General features: G+C 33.3%; 1 pseudogene across 2 annotated transcripts in view; it reads left to right on the top strand.

Annotated features, from left to right (window-relative positions):
• The first annotated feature begins 587 nt into the window (after positions 1 to 587).
• The window catches only part of LOC120885658 (vesicle-trafficking protein SEC22b pseudogene), a 168,910-nt pseudogene continuing 161,324 nt past the window's right edge, over positions 588 to 8,173 (top strand). The window contains exon 1 of one of the 2 annotated variants that reach the window (XR_013439020.1): positions 588 to 1,263. The product of XR_013439020.1 is annotated as a vesicle-trafficking protein SEC22b pseudogene, transcript variant X2 (transcript). The remainder of the gene's footprint in view (positions 1,264 to 8,173) is intronic. The other variant, XR_013439019.1, reaches the window with a different exon arrangement.

Genomic DNA, 8,173 nt, shown 5'->3' with positions numbered 1-8,173 from the left:
TTTTTTCTCTCGTTATTAAAATGATTTTTTATAACCCCGGAATCGCCAACTGTATACTGTTTGATTTTATATATATATATATATATATATATATATATATATATATATAATAAAAATAAATAAGGACGGCTCTACGGGTTTTATAGAAACGTATATGAAGTCTGATATGTACAAGGTAACATTCATGTTAATTTCTTTTTAAAATTCTCTTTTCAAACGGTGATAAACATTGCAAGTGTTCACGTCTTCTCCTTGGGTTCGGAAATGTTTTTTTTTTTTTTTTTTTCCTCCACACAAGTTTCTGCAGCAGCTCCCCACAGCAGCTCCGTCAACCAAGAAGAGAGCAGGAACCCAAATAAAGATCCTTTCCGCTAATCCATGGTAGGAAGAAAAAGCAAAGTTTGACCAGGAAGATCAAAAAGGATCAGGGATTTTGAGAGGAACAGATTAAAGAATTCATACCAATTTTCAGTCTCCTCCCACCGCCTTATCCCCTCCTCTTCCACCCTCTCCTCCACTGCCCTCTCACTCCGCCCAGTCTTCCTGCTAGAGCTGTGCCAGCAGCGATCCTCGGAGTGCACAGAAACGGCGGTCCCAGGGAAGGCAAAGACTCAAGCGACGCGGAAAGCATTTAGTTTTGCTGGACAGATTGTGAATGAATCTTGAAGTCCAATGATGCCCATGCTGATTTTAAGCTTGGATTTTGTGGCCTTGATTGCTGCAGCTGACCCCAGAAGAAGCCCAGTCAAATGGGCGGCCCCTCACCTCTCAGCGAGTTGATATGCAAAATAGTTACGTCAGAAGGTGGGGGCGGGGCTCCCCGGGCTTGAGTGGCAGCAGCTTTTGCCTGGGAGAAGGCGCGAGAATCAGCCTGGTTCAGTGACTGAGACAAACTGGAGGTGAGAGGAGCTGGTGCTGTCCACTGTGCTGTCGGTGCTGAACCTGGGACGCGACGCGAGCGGACTGGTTGCTCCAGCACCTGGAGGCAACGCCCTCTTGCACCCTCTGTGTCCTGTGGGACCTGCTTTACCAGCAGGACCCATATCAACTTGACAAAGGAGTGTATCGGACGTGGGAGAGAATCCTCCGTTTGGCAACCTGGGCGCCCATTCAGGCGTGACTTCTATAGTTTTAGAACAAACTATTTTGATTTTTTCCAAGCTAAGGCGATCTTTTTAATCTTTTTTTTTTTTTTAACTGTGATTCACACATCCACATCCTTTAGGAATCTTTCTGGGGGACTTTTTTATTACTTAAAATAAGGTAAGAAAAGAATATTGCTATAAATGTTTACAAGTGGGTTAGAAATGCAGATTGTTATAATATTAAAAATAAGTTATGCTTATTTTTATAGTTTACATTAGGACTTTGGAAATGATTGCAAAATATATTTCAATAATGCTGTTTTCATTATTATTAGGAGAGCATCCGTTGATGGTTATGTACCAAATTCTAGAGGGGAAGTTGAGAGCTTTGCTTTCTGTGAAGTTCTTATCATCATGTTATATCTTTCTTTATGAATACAAATATTTTAGAGCAACACTCCCAGTGTGGCTCAAAGGACAGAAAACATTTAATGCAAGTTCCCCAAAATGTAAGCAAATGACATTAAATCCTCTAACAATTTGTTCAATTTGAATGCGCTGATATCTGTTTAATAAATATTACTTCCCGTATTTGAAGCTGGAACTGCAAAGTACAGAGCTCTCTTCAGAATTTTCTTAGAGGGGAGGAGGTAGAGATAAGAACATTTATACTACTGCTGGATTCATTTAGATGTGTTGTTATGCAGTAGATCCAAATAAGACTTGCGAAACAGTCTGTGAGAATTCAACACCCAAGGTCATGTGTATTTTCAAGTTGGGGGCTGTTTTTTTCAGCTATTGACTAGTAAATATCATCCCCTCCCCACCCCCTCAGGTTAGGGGTGGATGTAAATGGGAAGCTCTGATTTAATAATACAGTATTAGCTTGTATTATAGTCTCTACTGATGTTGGTAATTGAATGGAACTGGGAAGCGTGGGTTGAGAAAATGTCTCGCTATTTCAGCAATGTTTAACCTCTTGGATGCTTAACAGAGAGCTTTTCTCTACTTAAGAGATTTTTCTTTTGAAGCTATGTTGCTTTTGTCAATGGGCAGTATGTTCTGAATGTGTTTGGAGAAAGAATTCAGTGTGAATAACCACTTAACAGTATTTCTCATAGTGAGCAATTATTAAATGATAGAAGTTATCTTATTCCTTGTATTTGTTATTATTATTCATGACTTAATTTAACAGGCATAGTAAACAGAATTCGGATCTTTTATTTAGGTCATTCCATGGCATTAGATTAATTGATGGCTGAAAAAACATGAGGATTGTGTGACTATACAGTCCATGGATAGAGTTCAGGTTGCAATTAGATGTCCTATATTAAGAGGAATGGGTTAAATATCTGTTCCATGTTTAAGTGTCTCTAAACTATGTTTTTCAGCAACTAGAGAATAGAGTAAGTTTAAATATTTTTGTATTTTAAATAGCATAAAAATTTTATTCTACTTACATAGAGTTAATAGAATGGACTCTAGTTTTAGTGTTTTTTATTTTCAATAATTATCTCTTTGGGTAGATATTTTTAAAATTTTATTTATAGCACAGTCCTACATGACAGAGATTGTTATAAGAAATGGATAGTGTTGTAAACACTAGTGGTCAAGGGTAATTTCTAAGAAATGGATAGTGTGTTGTAAACACTAGTGGTCAAGGGTAATTTCCTAAGTTGTTCCCATATTTTACCCTAAACTAATACTCTTTGTGGGATTCATGTTGGTCATGTGATCTGTGTTTAAGTATTAATACAAATTATTAACATTCATCAAGAGAGAATAAATAAATAAATAAATAAAAGAGGGGAGGCTTATAAAGCACTCAGCTACAGAGTTCATATCAAGCAATCTCCTGTAAGTATATATAGAATCATTCTGTACTACTCTTCATTTTTAACTTTTCTTATAAAACATTATAATGAAATAAATATTCAGAGTGTAGTATTTTGAACAGAATTATTGTTTTTTTAATTTAATTTTATCTATCTTGAATATTAATGTTATCTTAATTTTATAACTTACTTGTAAAGCAGTAACATATGTCCACATTGTGTTGTTTTAAATGTACATTGTCTTCTGTTTGTACAAAGTTTTTCAAGATATATGCATAAACTGTTACCTTGAACTATCAGTATCTGAGATTTGTTCGCATGAAATTTAATGCTATAGTGAAACATTAAGACATTTGAATGTTTTAATTAAACCATTAACATTAAAAACAAAATATGTTATTGACAACAATAATGCTATACATTGACTCAATAACATTGAAGAACTATAAGATTACATAAATTTTTTTCTGATTTTCCTATACATTTAGCTTTGTATCTTTTTGAAGTAGATAAAATTTGGTTCCCATAATAAGCCAGATTACTATGTAAGAACATTATTTATATAGAGAATAAAGTGCCAACTCTATACTATTAAATTACCAACTTTGAAACATTTATTGAAGATAGTCAAATGTAGTAATTCCTTAATTATTTCAGAAAATGACCAAATTTTGAATACATAACTTCTTAATGTAAAATAAAAAGGAATATTCACTAACACAATACTGGGTAGCTTGTTGAAACATTAGTTTATTCCAGTGACTCTATAAATGTAGCACTGTTTGCTTCAAAATGATGAACTTTGACAAAGTGTGGTTAGAAAATCATTGATATAGTTTAATTATATGTCACATGACATACTCAAGTTGTTTTTTGTAGTTGTTTCTCAGTTTCTTAAATAAGTACATCTATCAAACCAAAAATTTTAAACTCAAAAATGAAATTGCTGGGTAGATTTATATTTTTTCCTTACAAATAAGATAAATTCTTACATATGTTTTGTAAATTTAAGATAATGATAAATCAATTCAGGTTTTCTGTTTTCAAGACTATGTTTTGCTTTATCTTTTTCTGCTTACTACCATGGCCAATGGAAAAATGCAACAAGTAATAATAAATAAAAATACTCTAAAAAGTTTGTAAGATATTTTGAAGAAATTTTAAAGTGATGTATATGAGATAGTGACTATAGTTTATTGAGAATTTTCTTTGAATAATGGATATTTATTATGTTTAAGTTACATTTACCAAGGAGATCCAAAGGCCTTAATGATATATCCTATCAATCTTTAATTTCTTTGCCCAATTGCTGTATTAACTCTAGTACTTTTTGTTATTCAATATATTGTAAAGCTCAAAAGACTATTGAACTAATAGGATTGGAAAACATTTCCTGTTGTTAGCATCATTTTAACAGCCAGGTGACCAATTACCCTTTACCAAACAGACTTAATCACCTTCTGCTTCAATGCTTCCAATACCCTTTGGGTGTAGTCTACTTAAGGTGAGCTATAAAATCCCTTGTGGAAATACCTCAGTGTTCCAATTAAATTGCTAACACACAACCAAGCAATTGGTCCCTTTGTGCTTTAAATCCCATTAGTATTGAGGAATTAATATTATTACAATGGATACACAGTGTTTTGGTAAACTCAGTGTTCCAATGAGGTTTAATGTATATTTTCTAAAAGAGGAAGAATTAGATATTATAAATAGTCAATGAGAAACTGTGTGTGTGTCTATGTGTATGCGAATTTTGGGTAGATTTTTACAGCTTTGGGAATGATCTAGAACATGCAAGTTCAAGAAATGTTATATAAGCCATAATACAGAATAATTTTTAGTGGCAAACATGTCTTCTAATTATTTTTTTAAAATTTAGATTAGTATGCTTAATGAGATATCAGTTTGTTTGGTTTTGCATAAAAATGCCATTGAGAAGCTATCAAATTCAGTGGCAAGGGAAGGGACTGTGGAAATAAAAATTTGCAGGAAAAAGAAAATAAAGTGTATGTGTGCACAATGAAAAGTGTAGAGTACCATGTAAATACTGAGGAAAATATGAGTTTCAATAAAGGATTTGAAGATTTTTGCCTATAAAAGAAAGACCTGTAAAAGAGATGGGGTGGTTCCTACTGGTAATAATCCATACATTTCTCAGGAACAGAGCCTGGATATGTCCTACACATAAAATATTTTTATTCCTTCTATATCAATGTTTTGATACATAGATGTAAAACATGGGAAGAAAAGCAACTTAACATTGAACTTTCTTCCTTTAAAACCAAGTAATTAATATTACTTTAATGTGGCTTTGGGTATCAAATTATGTAAATCTCTAAAGCAAAGTGGTTGCTTAGTGAGTTCATTTGCATGTCAATACACAGAATATTATTCTCATTCCTAACCGGTTCATAGCACTGTTTGCAATTCTAAATCCAATGCAAAAGATTTAGAAATACTTTTTTTATTCAGTTTTATTTAAATCTATTCATCATAATTGACCATTAAAAGAAACTATCTTTAGCATTATATTTCCTTTGTAAAGTAGCAGCAAGTTACCAATTAAAATATATACATCTAAATGATGGTCCTCAAAGATAATGATGAAATGGAAATATTTATCTTTCCACATTGGACCACTTATTCAAAACTTGACCACTGAGTCATAACCCCAGCCCTCCTCCCCCACTTTCTCTCTCTTGCTTTAGAAATATGGTCTCTCTAATTTGCTTAAGACCTTGCTAAATTGCTGAGACTGGCTTTGAACTCACAATCCTCCTGCCTCAGCCTCAGGAGCTGTTTGGATTACAGGCTTGCTCTATTGCACCTGGCTAGATAGTGTTTTAATGACAATAAAATTTTATTTTTTATAAGTTCCTTAAGCCCTAAAAGTAAAGGTCCTTACATACTTGAAGAAACAAGTTCCTATGTGTCCTCTGTGATTATACGTCTATTTTTCTCAAATCCTCAGAAATTAACATATTCCTGATGTAGTCAGCCTGAACTGCCTTGTTCAGGAATAAGGAGGATAGAGCCTTTCATATTTCTAAAGACTAGGGTCATCGAGTTGCTACCAGTGAAATATGTACTGCATAATACCAGAAAACCTACTCATATTTGAATATTTGATCTTTTAGTCTAGATTTGCTTGTTCATCTGTGAATAGAAAGCAGACAGAAATAGAAAACATTCTAAGTATTAATAGTATGTGGAATATATTTTATTCATGTTAGGTCATTTTATTCATATTAAGACATTTAACATTTACAGAACTGTGTAAAGTTGGTATTCATTGTAGATTTAAGAAACCAGAGCTCATATCAAACATTTGTACCTCTCCATCTATGTTCACACAACTAGGATTAGGTGGACCAAAAAACCAAAACAAGCTCACCAGTCTGTACAGACCTTCTGTCTCCGTTTAAGTCAGATATTCAACTGGGTCTGCCTTGCTCAAAACTATTTTTCCCCTTATGTTTCTCTCTTTGTGAATGTCTCCTATTACTTCTTCAAGACTTTTCCTCAATCATTAACTTATATTAAAGTTATTTATTACATATATTGTTTAGTATGTATGCTTTCAAATATATGATGTCAGAGGTCTAAGGATTTTCATATTTATATATTGTTATAAGAGAGCTGCATTGTTTGATCTCATAGGCCATTCAAAATATTAGTAGCAGCCAATGTTTTTCTTTGTACCTCAAACAGAACAAGCAACAGTAGAATAGAGAGGTTAGTTCCTAAGAGTTCAAGTTTTATTTTTCCCCTAACTGAACACCACTTTCAAGAACAATAAATACATGGTTAACTTAAGCCCACTTCAAGCAATCAGTACTTGTGTTATCAACTGCTACTCAAATTGAAAACTTCAGATCAGATAGCTGCTAAAGTATTGAATAGACTGTGAAATTAAATAAAAGAAGCAAAATAAAATCACAAGCCTTGAAGCCCAATACCAAAAGAGGTGGTTTAAGGTGGGTACTTGACTCTTTAGGAAACATAAAGTACTTCACTTTACTGTTTCTAGTTCTATTTGAGGTAAAAAGAAATATTGACCACTGGTTGCTGGTCTTCATTTTCATCTATCATTTAGGCTGACTGAGAAGAGGTGACCACAGATGGTGGTAATTATAATGTAGCTCCCAAGGGAACTGCAGAGTTGCATCAGATTCCCGAGTGAATCCCCATTATACAAGTTTTTTGTTGTCCTACAAAATGGATCCCAAAGGAGATAGAAAAGTTTGATTTTCTGGAGAAACTTGAAAGTGGAGTGTTGATAGGGACTTTTGTTTAATATATTACCTGGTTAACAATACCCACAGTTATCACTTTTAAAATGTAGTTTGATATAAAAAGTTGATACTTCTGAAAGTTTTGCACCATTCTGTCTTCTGTATTCATTTGCCTTATTCTCTGTAGAGTCCTCCAGGAAGTCCTTTCAGGCATCAGCCAGAATTATGTTCTATTCACAGATATTTTCCTAATCTATAGCTCTGGATGAGACTAGAACTCCATTAATGTATTTACAAAGATGTTCTGGATATTTAACTCTGATTTCATCATGATAAATTCCATGAATTCATCATTTCATCTCTAACATGATCCCCCATCCTAATTTTTTTTTAGTCAAAGACACATTCTTTTTCCACCTGTTTCTGAAAATTCATAGATATCTTAAACTTACAACTTTTTTTTCTATACTACATGAAGCAAAGTCTCCTAACTTTTGACATCCATCCCTTTGTAGTATAGTTTTATACAGTTTTACATTCTGTATTCTTTCATCTTATCACTTTTACGTTGGCTAAGACTGTACAAACTCAAATGGAATCATTTTGACATTCTGCATTGACCTCTCTTATTCTTATTTCTTCCTGCTGGAAAATTAATTAATAGTAATAATAACAGTTAAAATTTTTGATTATTCTAAATATACCGTGTATACGGTCAATTATCTACAAACATGAATTTATTTTATGTGTACAATATCCTAGATGTGGATATTGAGAAACCAAGGCTCGAAGAGTTATATTGTCTACACAGCTGGGACTCAGATCAAATTTTGTCTGATACCAGCTGCATGATCAGATCATAATCATTATTCTTTGTTGATAGAGATGTCATACCTCTTCTATGTTTCTCCTGATTAAAGTAAGCTTTCATATGCCTCTGTGTTCCAAGATCATCAGTATATCTGTAATTTTTATTACATTGAGTCGAGATCTCCTCTGGCTTTTAATTTATTTC

This window comes from Ictidomys tridecemlineatus, chromosome 1 (genome assembly GCF_052094955.1).
Source record: "Ictidomys tridecemlineatus isolate mIctTri1 chromosome 1, mIctTri1.hap1, whole genome shotgun sequence".
NCBI classification, from domain to species: domain Eukaryota; kingdom Metazoa; phylum Chordata; class Mammalia; order Rodentia; family Sciuridae; genus Ictidomys; species Ictidomys tridecemlineatus.
This window is presented reverse-complemented; position numbering and strand designations above follow the sequence as displayed.